Source organism: Stegostoma tigrinum, chromosome 10, assembly GCF_030684315.1.
Source record: "Stegostoma tigrinum isolate sSteTig4 chromosome 10, sSteTig4.hap1, whole genome shotgun sequence".
NCBI classification, from domain to species: domain Eukaryota; kingdom Metazoa; phylum Chordata; class Chondrichthyes; order Orectolobiformes; family Stegostomatidae; genus Stegostoma; species Stegostoma tigrinum.
Genome location: NC_081363.1, coordinates 40,906,877 through 40,921,646, shown reverse-complemented (window position 1 = coordinate 40,921,646; position 14,770 = coordinate 40,906,877). Strand labels below are relative to the sequence as shown.

General features: G+C 44.2%; 1 pseudogene; it reads right to left on the bottom strand.

Annotated features, from left to right (window-relative positions):
- The window catches only part of LOC125455545 (60 kDa lysophospholipase-like), an 80,730-nt pseudogene that overhangs the window by 39,208 nt on the left and 26,752 nt on the right, over positions 1–14,770 (bottom strand).

Genomic DNA, 14,770 nt, shown 5'->3' with positions numbered 1-14,770 from the left:
AAGAGATGAATGCCTGGCCAAGGAGCTGGTGCAGGGGGCAGGGTTTCAGTTTCTTGGAGAATTGGAATCTCTTCTGGGGCAAGGGATGACCTGTACAAGAGGAACAGGTTGTACCTAAACTGGAGGGGAACGAATATCCTCACAGGGAGGTTCACTAGTGCCACTCAGGAGTGTGTAAATTAGAGTAACAGAGGGCTGGAAACAAGAGCAGCAGGTCAGCAAATGGATAGATTGAGGGGAAGGTAGATATTAGGACCAGTAAATCAAAAGAAAGAACAGGCAGAGGCAAGTAAATGAACGTGCTGGTACTGAGGGCTGAACTATGTTTATTTTAATGTAAGGCATATTGCAGGTAAGGCAGATGAACTTACATCAGTACATGAGATTATGTTGTTCTGTTCATTACAGAGACTTGGATGAGAAAGGGACAGGACTGGCTGCTCAAGGTTCCGGGATTTCACTGTTTTAGACGAGCTAGAGAGGGACATAAAAGGAGGTGGAGGAGTTGCATTACAAATCAGGGAGAATGTCCTCTCTGAATGCAGATGTGACATAGTGATGGGCTCATCCACTGAGGCAATATGAGGTAGAGGTCAAAAATAAGATGGGTGCAATCACTTTGACTGGATTGTACTATAGGTACCCCCTGCAGTCACAGACACCAATGAATAAATATGTAAGCCTATTATGGAAAGATGCATCAAAAACAAATTTGTCTTAGTGGGTGACTAGCTTCCCCAATATTGACTGAGACTCCCTTACAGCAAGAGTCTTAGATGGGGTAGAATTTATTAAGTGCATCAAAAAGGCTTTCTTGAAACAGTATGTGGATAGTCCAATTTAAGGAGGGACCTTGTGTTGGCTAATGAGCCTGACCAGGTGACTTTCAGTGGGACAGGATCTTGGAAATGATCATAACTCCTTAAGTTTTAAGATAGCTATGAAGGCTAAAGATATGTCAGGACCTTGTGACGAGGTACTAAATTGGGGGAGGGCAAATTATGTCAGTATTAGGCAAGAGCAAAGAAGTGTGAATTGAGAAGAGCTGTTATCAGGCAAGTCCGCATTTGACATGTGGGAATTGTTTAAAGACCTTTTGAGAGTTCAGAGTTGTTGAACAATCTGATGAGAGTCCAGGATTGGTATGTTCCAGGAAGGATGAAGAACAAGGATGGCAAGGTAAAGGAGCCCTGGATAATGAGAGAAGTTGCGAATTTAGTCAAAAAGGGAAAAAAGAAGCATATGTAAGGTTAAGGAAGTTAAAGTCGGACAGGGCCTGAGAGGAACATAAAGAAAACAGGAAAGAAATCAAGCAGGGAATTAGGAGAGCAAGAAGGTGCCATGAAATGACCTTGGCAAGTAGGGTTAAACAGAAGCCCAAGGAATTCCATACATACATTAAAAACAACAGAATAACTAGGGAGAAGATAGGACCACTCAAACATAAAAGAGGGAACTTGTACTTGGAGTCAGAGGATGTGGGCAAGATTCTGACTGAGTACTTTGCATTGGTATTCACTGAGAAGGATATGGAGGATAGTGAGATTAGTGTGGAGCATGCTAATATGCTCAGGCATTTTGAGATCACGAAAGAAATGTTGTTGAGTCTCTTGAAGAGCATTAAGGTGGATATATCCCCACCCAGGACATGATGTTATCTACCCCAGGTTATTGAGAGAGGCTGGAGAGAAGTTTGCTGGGGCCTTGACCAAGATCTTAATATCCTCATTAGCCACTGGAAAGGTCCCAGAGGACTGATGAGTAGCTAATGTTATACCTTTATTCAAGAAGGGAAATAGGGATAATCCAGGAAACTGTAGACAGGTGAGTTTTACATCAGTGGTTTGGAAGCTATTGGAGAGAATTCTTATGGATAGGATTTACATGCATTTGGAAAAGCATGATCTAATTAGGGATAGTCAGCACGGTTTTGTGCAGGGTAGGTCATGTCTTACTAATTTGATTGAATTTTTTGAGGGAGTAACAGAGGTGATTAATGAGGATAGAGCAGTGAATGTTGTCTATATGGATTTTAGAAAGGCTTTTTGCAAAGTCCCTCATTGTAGGCTCATCCAGAAAATTAAGAAGTGTGGGATCCATGGTGACTTGGCTGATTGGATTCAGAATTGACTTGACCATAGAAGGCAACAGGTACTGGAAGAAGGTTGTTTTCCAGGCTGGAGGTCCATGACTAGTGGTATTCACAGAGATCCATACTGGGACCTCTGCTGTTTTTGATCCAAGTCATTTACATGAATCACAGTGTAGATGGATATGTTAGTAATTTTGCAGATGAAACAAAGATTGGTGGAGTTGTGGATATTGTTGAACATTGTTCAAGGATACAGCGGGATATAGATCAGTTGCAGATATTGGCAGAAAAATGGCAGATGGAGTTTAACTGGGAAAGTGTGAGGTGCTGCACTTTGGGAGATCAAGTGTTAAGGAAAAGTATACAGTTAATGACAGGACCCTGAACTGCATTGTTGTACAGAGGGATCTTGGAATTCAAGTCCCTTGCTTCGTGAAAGTGGCCACACAATTAAATAGGGTGCTAAGGAAGTTTTGTGGCTTACTTTGCTTTATTGGCCAGAAAATTGAGCACAAGAGTCAGAGTGTCATGTTACAGTTCTATGAGACTTCTGTTCAGCCACAATTAGAACACAGCATTCAATTCTGGTTGCCACATTACAGGAAGGATGGAGGCTTTGGAGAGGGTGCAGAAGAGGTTTACCAGAATGCTGCCTGAAAATGGAGGATATGAACAATAAAGGGAGAGGCTAGAAAAACTCAGGTTATTTTCCCTGGGGCTGCAGAGGGCACATGACAGAAGTCTGTAAAATTATGAGATGCGTGGATAGGATTGATGGTTAGAATCATTTCTTTTTTCAGAGCTAAAATGTCTAAAACTAGGGGGCATGTATTTAAGGTTAGAAGTGGAAAGTTCAACTGAGATGTGAAGGGCAAGTTTGTTTTTTTTTACACAGAATGGAGGCGTCTGGAATGCAGGGTGGTGGTGAGGGCTGATAGAAGGGATTGAGACTTTTAGATAAATACATGAATATTGCAAGGAATTGAGGGGTATGGACCAAGGGCAGGCGATAGCAATTAGTTTAATTTGGCATGATGTTTGGCACAACATTGTAGGCCGAAGGGCCAGTTCTATGTTCTCTGACTTGTACCATTAATAAGGCATTTAAAAAGCTTTCTTGCCCCTTACTTTGCCTTATCACTCCAAATATAAGTCAGCAACCTCAACAGTATAACTGCTGAAATAAAAGGAAGAATTGCTGTTGCTGGAGATTGGAAACAAAAACAAAATTACTGGAGAGACTCAGCAGATCTGCTAGCATCTGTGCAGAGAAAACAGAGTTAATGTTTTGAGATAATAAAATGTGAGGCTGGATGAACACAGCAGGCCAAGCAGCATCTCAGGAGCACAAAAGCTGACGTTTCGGGCCTAGACCCTTCATCAGAGAGGGGGATGGGGAGAGGGAACTGGAATAAATAGGGAGAGAGGGGGAGGCGGACCGAAGATGGAGAGAAAAGAAGATAGGTGGAGAGAGTATAGGTGGGGAGGTAGGGAGGGGATAGGTCAGTCCAGGGAAGACGGACAGGTCAAGGAGGTGGGGTGAGGTTAGCAGGTAGATGGGGGTGCGGCTTGGGGTGGGAGGAAGGGATGGGTGAGAGGAAGAACCAGTTAGGGAGGCAGAGACACGTTGGACTGGTTTTGGGATGCAGTGGGGGGGGGGGGGGGGGGAAGAGCTGGGCTGGTTGTGTGGTGCAGTGGGGGGAGGGGACAAACTGGGCTGGCTTAGGGATGCAGTAGGGGGAAGGGGAGATTTTGAAGCTGGTGAAGTCCACATTGATACCATTAGGCTGCAGGGTTCCCAGGCGGAATATGAGTTGCTTTTCCTGCAACCTTCGGGTGGCATCATTGTGGCACTGCAGGAGGCCCATGACGGATATGTCATCTAGAGAATGGGAGGGGGAGTGGAAATGGTTTGCGACTGGGAGGTGCAGTTGTTTGTTGCGAACTGAGCGGAGGTGTTCTGCAAAGCGGTCTCCAAGCCTCTGCTTGGTTTCCCCAATGTAGAGGAAGCCACACCGGGTACAGTGGATGCAGTATACCACATTGGCAGATGTGCAGGTGAACCTCTGCTTAATGTGGGATGTCATCTTGGGGCCTGGGATAGGGGTGAGGGAGGAGGTGTGGGGGCAAGTGTAGCATTTTCTGCGGTTGCAGGGGAAGGTGCCGGGTGTGGTGGGGTTGGAGGGCATTGTGGAGCGAACAAGGGAGTCACGGAGAGAGTGGTCTCTCCGGGAAGCAGACAGGGGTGGGGATGGAAAAATATCTTGGGTGGTGGGGTCGGATTGTAAATGGCGGAAGTGTCGGAGGATGATGCGTTGTATCTGGAGGTTGGTGGGGTGGTGTGTGAGAACGAGGGGGATCCTCTTTGGACGGTTGTGGGTGGGGGGGGGGGTATAAGGGATGTGTTGCGGGAAATACGGGAGACGCGGTCAAGGGTGTTCTCGATCCTTGAAGAACTAATGTTTTAGTCCAATTTCACTTCATCAGTCTGATTTTTGAAAAAAACACCGAGGTCTGGCCTAAGTTTATCCAACAGAAAAGTGAACACCAAAAAAAAACCATTAGCTCTAAATAAGTTAATCTTTGTCCTTCCATTTAAGTTGCCTGAATCATGTAGATGTTAGACAGTGAAAACTACCAAATTGACTGGAAAATTCAGGGATAAGAAAGCTGCCTAATGAGATATTTGTTATAAAACAAAACATAAAACATATTGGAAACTGGAGTTGGTCAGAAATCACTGAAGAAAATAAAGGTGTTAACAGTTCAGATTGAAGCTTTCAGCAAAATAATTTTTACAAATGGTCCACGCTGAAATTTGCATCCATTGCTTTCTCTAAAGATGCTATCTGATGCTCTTAAATGTTTCCAGTACATTGTATTTTGTTTCATAATTTAAATTATTGATTTTTATTGCTGCTTGTGTATTCCTTTCTTTACCATTTCATGTATCTCCTCCAATGCCTTGATATCACCGGTCTTTGCAGCTGCACAAGCCAGGGAAAGAATTAAAATATCTCGGATATCCTCCAGTTGCTGTTGATTTAATAGAGGAAAGAAATTTGTTACATATAATGTCATTTCTTAATCTTTGATTGGAAAGAAAATGTTAACATTGAATAAATCTTTTAGCAACAAAACATTTTGATATTCATATGACTATCCGTGTTTCTTAAGTTGCAAGCTTGATGGTGGGTGCCATTTAATTGTGCAAGAAGGTGATTGATGGGGACCCTGTGACCTTCACATCTCCATTCTGATTTGCTCATGACTGGAAGGTTAATATGGTCAATTCAATTTACTACCATTTGAGGCCCATTTAAAGCCCTCATCCATACCACTGATAATTCGGCAAACGTCAAAGGGAAGCTCAACAAGCAAGTCTATTCTGGCCCATCTCCCTGCTCCCAGATAGGTCCTTTTGTTTTTATAGGTCCTCAGCACCTGATTGAGAGATTCAGCATCAGGAAGTTAGTGGGCCTGTTGAGAGGTTAACTCTGACCTTACTACCAACCTTACTTCCTTTGCCCCTTCCCTGGGATCCCCAAATTGAAATGCTCCCCCACCATGTCTCAGCTGTGGCCTGGCTTGAGCAAGGATAGAAGGCTTTAGCTGTGTTATGGATGAGAAGAAACTATCACCTCATCAATTCTGTATCCATTTAGCAGAGTTGCCACCCTCTGACTGATGAGGGCCACACTGTTGGTGGAACTTCTGCTCTTGGATCCTTGATCCTGGGGAAGGTCCACATTTGGCGAGTTAAATACCAAATTGGCTCTTGACACTTCCAGGGGAAGTGTTCGGCACAGGTATAGTTACATCTTTTAAAAGAAATTTGGTTAAGTACATGAATACGAAAGGTTTGGAGGGACAGGGGTGAGTTGCGGCCAGGCGGTCCTAGTTTAATTCAGGATTACGGTCATCATAGATTGGACAAACCGAAGGGTCTGATTGCGTGCTATATGAGTCTGTACACAATGTGGCAACACAGGGTTCCTGCCGGCTGTCCAGTTGGTTCTCCTCTGTTAAATATTACCTATTAACTTCCTGATCATATGATTTTGTGTCAAAATGTTGACAGTCTTTAAAGGGATTGAAAATATTCAAAATTTCATCAGAAGTTAACACGGTAAGTTCAATAACTATGGGACAAGAAAACCTTTGAAGTATAAAGTTTACCTCTTTGCAACTGACATTGACAGACTTGGCAATGGCTTGAATAAATTGACTATCTTTAAGAGAGATCTTTGTACTCCCAAGTGTTGAGCTCATTTCTCCTCAAATTTTCAGACAGCATCTCAGACAAAGCAAAACAAATTTCAGTAGTTCAACATTGCAAAAATCACAATGAGCAAGACCATGTAAGAGCATTCAAGTTTTTCTAACATCTGTTCAAATGGTGGGTAAATATAATTAAGTTATATATTATCACCAGCAATAAAATATCAAATGGATTTCAAGTCTGTAACATCTGAAACAAGTCAAAATTAACAGGTCAAAATGTGCTGCAAAAATGAACAGCAATGCATACTCTACTTGATGTGCAATTAGTCAGCAATTTACTGAAGTAGAAGTACCCATAAATTATAAAGCAATTCTACTCTAGTGATAATGGGAACTGCAGATGCTGGAGAATCCCAGATAATAAATTGTGAAGCTGGATTAACACAGCAGGTCAAGCAGCATCTTAAGAGCTCAAAAACTGACATTTCAGGCCTAGACCCTTCATCACAAAAGGGGGATGGGGAGAGGGTTCTGAAACAAGTAGGGAGAGAGGGGGAGGTGGATCAAATATGGGTAGAGAAGATAGGTGGAGAGGAGACAAGACAAGTTTAAAAGGGGCAGGGATGGAGCCTGTCGAGATGAATGTAGGTGGGGAGGTAGGGAGGAGATAGGTCAATCCAGGGAGGACAGACAGGTCAAGGAGGCGGGATGAGGTTAGCAGGTAGGAAATGGAGATGTGGCTTGAGGTGGGAGGAGGGGATAGGAGAGAGGAAGAACAGGTTAGGGAGGTAGGGACGGGCTGGGCTGGTTTTGGGATGCAGTGGGGGCGGGTGGAGGGGGGAAGAAGGGGAGATTTTGGAGCTTGTGAAATCCACATTGATACCATTGGGCTGCAGGGTTTCCAAGTGGAATATGTGTTGCTGTTCCTGCAACCTTCGGGTGGCATCGTAGTGGCGCTGCAGGAGGCCCAGGATGGACATGTCGTCTAAGGAATGGGAGGGGGGAGTTGAAATGGTTTGCAACTGGGAGGTGCAGTTGTTCATTGCAGAATACCTACACTCGGCTCGCAAAGCGGTCCCCAATCCTCCACTTGGTTTCTATGCTGGCATAGCTAGTAATGGCCACATCACGTGACTGAAGAAAAAAATGAACCCTGTAGTTTTGAGGCAAAATCAAGTACGACCATTTACGATTAGGAACATAGAACACAAAAACAAAAAGAATTATAAGAACGCTGCATAAACTGTGATTCAATGTCAGCTGGAGATGTGGGCTGGACTTTGCAACTGAAGCAAGTCACAGGAGTTAGGATAGCTCCCAACTCAGCAGATCAGATTTTCACTCTGGGGTGTTGGGCCAAGATGCAATCAGCCCACTGACCACAAAAGGAGGTTGGACTCAGGACTGAAGTGAGGAGCAGTGCATTTCACACTTTTATCCCAATACAAAAGTTTGCCCTGGATGCCATTTACTGTGAGAGTAAGAAAGTTGTCGGAATCACAAATCTGTGAAGGAGACATAAGAATGCTGTAATGTGAATATAACCTGTTAATATTGGCCAACTTGTTATTAATGCAGCAAGATATAACCACTGTAAGATTGCCATAGAAAGTATAAGTAATAAGTTTCAACATGCATAGAGAGTAACCACATAACAGTCATTCACTGTTGGCTGCATTTTGCTAGCCTCTTCAGATACGGGCACTCTGAAGCAAGTGATACAGACATGTCTCATGGGCCGTTTGCTAGATCCTGCTTGTACAAAATTGGTCCCCATATGGACTCTTTTAGTGTCCACATTTCCAAATGTGAGCCCCCAAATGTTCTTCACCCAGATTATGCGACAAGGTTTTGGAGTACCTCATCTCGGAGTCTGAAGATGCAGGGATACCTTATATCCTGCAGCGAGATAGAATGCTCTAGTCTCAGACTCAGCAGGACATTACCACCACAGTAAGCACATGTATAGAATGGGCTGAAGGGCTGAAATTGTTGATGATATTCGACCGCTGTATGACCTTGAATGAGTCCTGTGACTATTCTATGTGTCAAAAACAGTTTGTTTCCTGTATTTGCTCTTCTGTACCTTGCTGTTTGTCATATTGTATAAGAGATGGAGTTTCGTTCCAAGTTGCTGAGACTTCACCTTGGACAGGGATCATGAACAATACCAGGAATGAACCTAAGCCTCCAGACCGGCCACCGATCAAGGGGTCCCCAACGGGCAGGAGGGCATGAGATTTATTGCTTTCTCTCCTTTGATTTATTTTGTTTAGATTTTACTTAATAAACATTCATATTTAAGCAAGTTACTGTTGTTGAGTCTTCTTTTAACTACACTTAACCAAATCTGAAGAACCCCTTGGATGCACTCCGTGATCCAAGACATTTTTGGCAACGAGGATGGGATTCAGGAAAGTGTTTAAGAGCAGGGAAAGGCAACCTAATGCTCCAGAGACATTCTATATTCCAGGATGGAATGTGGCAGACTCTGGATTCGGGTCCATCACTACCTTGTTAACACAATCAGGACACTCAAGAATAGAGGACAATTATAACTGGAAAAAGATAGAAAGGAGGGTTATTCATGCAGGCTGCTGCGATACAAGAGTGCTTGTGGGAAGCAGGCTTCCCCAAAAGCTAGGGCAGTGTACTGCAAATGGGATGGATTTTGTTAACAGTTTTGTCTTCTATGTATAGAAAAATAGAAGAGTGCCAGACCAAGAACAGACAGCTTGGGGCAACATCAACAGCAGTAGAACAGCTAGCATCACCCCCCCAACAGAAGCAGCTAAGACAGTGCCGGAGAGAGCAGAGAAGGCGGAGGTGAAACAGAGCCAGCTGGTATGCCATCTGGCAACAGTACAACAGAAAAAGAAAGCAAAATGGTGCTTTTGGAAACTTGACCCAGTCAAGGTGCACACATTATTAACCACACAATTGAACCCCAACCATTGACATGTGGTATTCATCTGATTCAGAGTCTGAATGGACAGGCAGGTAGATCATAGATCATAGGACATAGAATCCCTACAGTGTGAAAACAGGCCCTTCGGCCCAACAAGTCCACACTGACCCTCAGAGCACCCCACCCAGGCACATCCGCCAAATCTGAACACTACGAGCAATTTAGCATGGGCAATCCACCTAACCTGCACACCTTTGGACTGTGGGAAGAAACTGGAGAACACAAACATGGGGAGAATGTGCAAACTCCACAGAGTCACCCAAGGGTGGAATCAAACCTAGGTACCTGGCGCTGTGAGGCAGCAGTGCTAGCCACTGTGCCACCATGCTGCCCTCACCACCATGCCAAAGGGATGCTTCATCTCCAGGGCCATCCTCAGAAAAGAGACTAGTAGCATGATCCCTCATAACAAAAAAGGCAAAACAGGTAGGAGGACAGAACACACAAAATTCAAGAATAGTGAAAGAGTACTGTGTCCAAACTATAAGATTTGTGGTTGCAGCTTAAGCAAAAGTTGGGTGAACTCTTGGCTGACACGGTCATGGGACCAGGGCACTGCCCATATCATGCTGAGTGCTAGAGAGTGAGGGAATCTGGGAACATTAAGTGCTGATCCGCATGTGAATAGCCTTTTTAGAAACATAGGGCAAACTGGATTGTTGTGGGGTACACTGACACTAGCAGAAGAAAACAGCTATCCTTCTCCAATAGTTGGGAAGATGATTTTAAAAAATGGTAAGGCATACCAGAAGGTACAAAACATGAGGGATTTGGCTACACATGCAGTTATGTATTTTCAACAGTTTCATGGTCCGGAGCAGGAAGCTTTCACAGCAGGAATGAGTCGCTAATGTGGTGGTCCGGACTGGATGAGAAGTGTCCTACTAGCCCTATTAGGGCCAGCCCAGGGAAAGGCAGTGAGACAAGTATGTTTGTTGTTGGGACAGGTAGAGGATGTGGAGGATATTAAGTGAGGAGTGAGACCTACATGAGCAAGTGACAAACAGGGACAACAATGAAACAGAAAGGACTGCAGATGCTGGAAGCTAGAGTCAAAAAATATGCAGCTGGAAAAGCACAGTACATCAGACAACATCCAAGGAGCATGAAAGTCAGTATTTTGGGTCAGAACCCTTAACAGCTTTGTCTTCTATGTGTAGAGAAATAGAAAGGTGCCAGACCAAAAACAGACAGCTTGAGGCCACATTGACAGTGGTAGAACAGCTAACATCACCCCAACAGAAGCAGTTAAGACACTGCAGGAGAGAGCAGACAAGGCAGAGGAGAAACAAAACCAGCAGGTATGCCGTCTGGCATAAAATATATGGAGCTGGAAAAGCACAGTACATCAGACAACATCCAAAGAGTCGGAAAGTCAATGTTTTGGGTCGGAACCCTTCTTCCAGACTGGAGACTGAGAAGGAAGCCCAGAGGGAGGGGATAGTGCTGGGGGAAGGGTAGGTGAGATGGAGTTAGGTGGATGCAGATAGGGGGTTATTGTGTTGGTCAGCGGCAAGGGTGGAGTGGGTAGGTGAGTCAAAAGATGGTCAGGCTAGAGGGGAGGAGAGATTTTAAAGCTGGTGAAGTCAATATTCAGGTAATTGAGCTGTAAGCTCCCAAGGCAAAAAATGACGGGTTATTCCTCCAGTTTGCATTTGGCCTCACCCTGACAGTGGAGGAGGGCAAGGATAGACATTTCACTTGGGAGTGGGAAGGGAAATTACGGGCTAGTTGGTGCATGGAGAGCGGAGGTGCTCCACAAGCCGATCCCCTAATCTGCATTTGGTCTCTGAGACAGAGGAGACCAGATCAGGAGCTACAGATACAGTAAATGAGATTAGACGAAGTGCAGGAGAATCTCTGCCAGATTTGGAAGGATTATTTGGGGCCATGCAGAGAGGGGAGAGGTGTAAAGTCTCCTGGGGTTGCAGGGAAAAGGTACTAGATGTGGTGGGGAGTTGGTTGGGAGAGTGGAGCTGATGAAGAAGTCATGGAGCGAATGTGACGGAGTCAAATTGTAGATGGCAGAAACGTCAGACGATGATACATTGTATTTGGAGTTTGCTGGGGTGGTATGTGAGGACTTATCCTTGTTGTTGTCCTGGGGAGAGGGTTTGAGGGCAGAAGTACAGGAAATGGAGGCAGTGTCAAGGGCATCCTTAATAACAAAGGAAGGGGAACTGAAGTTTCTCCAGAAATCTGTTCTCCAGACTTCTATTCTCCAGAAGTAGGAGAATGTCTGTGAAGTCCGAGTAGAACGGCTCATTCTGGGAGCAGTGTGGCGGAGTTCATTAACTTTGTCAACACCTTCTATCGTGCCCTCAAATTCACCTGGACCATTTCTGACACCTTCCTGGACCTATCTGTCTCCATTTCCGGCATCCAACTCACTACTAATATCCATTTCAAGACCTACTGACTCCCACAATTACCTTGTCTACACCTCCTCTCACCCAGCCTCCTGTAAGAGTGCTATCCCATGCTCTCAAATCCTCTACCTCCACCGCATCTACTCCCAAGATGAGGCATTATCTGACTGACCCGAAACGTTAACTCTGTTTTCTCCTCCACAGATGCTGCCAGACCTGCTGAGCTTTTCCAGCAGCTTTGTTTTTGTTCATTATACATTAGGACTTCCCAGGTATCCTCCTACTTGAGGAGGTCAGGCAGTTGTGATCAGCCAATTGATTAGTGGTGGGGCTGGGACTCTGGCATCTTTGTAAGGGCATTTGGTAGGATGACTGGACACCCAAGGCCTCACGTCCCTATGACCGTTTATTGGAGGAAAGGCAATCTACAGCGAGATATCACACTACTAGATACTGGGGCAGAAGTTACATTATACATGGCAATCCATATCTATGTAGGGCTCAAAATGACTATTAGTGTGTTTGGTGGGGGCGATAAAACTGACAGGTAGAACAGATATTAGAATAGCCTTTGGGAATGGACCTCCACAAGTAGTCCTGGTATTAATATCAGAAAATATTAATCGGTACAGACTTAAGAGGTACCACCTTGCAAAACCCACTGGTCAAATTCTCTTTTGTATACGAACTGTGATGGTTACTGTTGGCAAGGCAAAATTGGAACCCATCATTATTCCACGGCCACCGAACCTTCACATAGCACATTATATTGATGACACTTTGATCTGCAGACAAAGGGAAACGGTGATGGCAGAAGCTCCAGCCACATTGTTACAACATACGTGAGATGGGGAAGTGAATCCAAAGAAGATACAAGGACTAGAACAATCAGTGCAGTTTTCAGGCAGTGGACAAAAAGGGGATAAAGTCATCCCCGAAAAAGTAAAGATTAAAATACAAGAAATGGTTGTTCCATTGAGCAAGGCTGAGGCGCCGAAATTTATTGGTGCAGACATATACCTCACTTAACCACATTGCTATAACCTTTATTACACCGTTACTTGAAAGAAAGCTCATTTTGAATAGGATGATGAACAGCAGAAAGCATTTATGGCCTTGAAAGAGGTCGTAGCGCTGCCCCGCTTCCTCAGATATGTGGTTTACCCTTTGAATTACAAATATGAGGAGTTGTACAAGATGCAGCCACATGGAGTTTACAGCAGAGAAAAAAGGGAAAAGGTCCAGAAAACTGACTGAGGCACTATACAATGCACATCATCTGGAAAGCAATTTTTGGCCTGAATCTGGCTCTAGTAGAAACTGAGGAGTAAATGAGAGGACAAAGTGCACCTCTGACCTGAATTACCAACTCTGACATGGGTGTTGTCCAACATTGCGACCCACAAGGTCAGTAGACCTCAACAAAGCTCCAAAGTAAAATGGAAATGGTACAAATCTGATGAAACCGGGAGGGGAAGGGAATGGGTTGCCAAACTCCATGAATAAAAAGCTGAACACACATTAGGTGAAAAACTTCAAGTTCCAACCCAGCCACACATGCACCTCCCATTCAATGGGACATTCCATTCAAATAGCTGCCCAAAGATACTTGTCATTCTGTTTGGTTCACTGATAAATCAGCCACCTGGAAGAATGGTCAAAGGCAGTGGCAAGTAGCTGTGTTTAATCCCTCGATACAGATGATTATCCATAGTGAAGGAGATGGGAAAGGGAGGCAGTATGCCAAATTAGCAGCTGTGGTCGGAACACTGGAGGAACAGAGTCAGCATCTGCACATTTATACTGACTTGTGGGCAGTAGCCAACAGAATGGCTGTATGGATGCTAACCTGACAGTTACCTGACTGGAAAATTGCTGGAAAGCCCCTGTGGGGAACAGAGTTTTGGAAACAAAATGTATGCAAAGGCACAGCGTATGAAAATTACAGCGCATCATGTTGATGTCCATATGAAGGGTGGTTTGGAATCTGCCAATCACGACAATACTGTGGATGGAATAGTAGAACCCAAAACCGTTGAAGATGCATCTGGAAAATGGGCTCAAAAAATCACTTAGGGTATCACAGCACTGTCCAATAGGCAAGAGATCAAGGTTTCCCCTGACCCACTGATTTGGTGAAAGGATCATTGGCAGGTGTGAAATATGCCAAAACATATCACTGCCAACAAAGCTAGTGGCACAAATCAAGCGAGGAGATCAACCTGCTCAAATCTGGCACATTGATTATGTTGGCCTATTACCCTTACAACATCGATATCAATATCTTTTAACCATAGTTGACACTTACTCTGGACTAATGTTAGTTTACCTGACAACCAAAGCAAATCAGAGTAACACTGTTAAGGGCTTAGAACAGTTGATCCTGCTATGGTGAACCATCAGAAATACAATAAGATAACAGCTCACACTTTACAGGTCAACAGGTGTACCAATGGACTGCAGACAATGGGATACATTGGATGATCCACATTCCTCATTATCCTGAAGTAGCTGGCCTTGTCGAATGAATGAATGTGTTATTGTGAGAAACAGTACCTGCTCACAAATTCAGCCTGAGACAAAGCCTTGGAAACAAGACAATTTTATTCTGTACAATCTTGCAAGAAAGGGTGTCTACTAGACAGGCACACACACACACACACACACAGAATGCCAAACATTCTTATTCAATTTACAAGTTGCAGAATCACGTCTCTCTGCTCCCATTGGTCTTATCCTATCACTCCCCGTCCTGTCAGGCTGCCTATGTTTATTGTTCCCTTTTCTGCCGGCCGAAGGCCCCGTTCCCTTGTTTACTGCAATCCTTATTTGCTATCCTAAAGAGTGCTAGACATGCTGTACATGCGAATTGTCAGGTTTGCAGAAATAAGCCTCTGCTACAACACCCTCATCTCCACCAAGTCCTTGTCTGCAGAAACAATATTTCTGGTCGTGCTAACTGCTGCCTTTGCAGAACATAATTTCTGGTTAATGATAAACTTCTGCTACAAAATCTTGTGACTATAATGTTCTTCTTTTGCAAGATCCCACCATTCATCCTTATCTGCAGAAGGAACATCTCTAATCTCTTACATTATTAAAACAACAAATTAAATT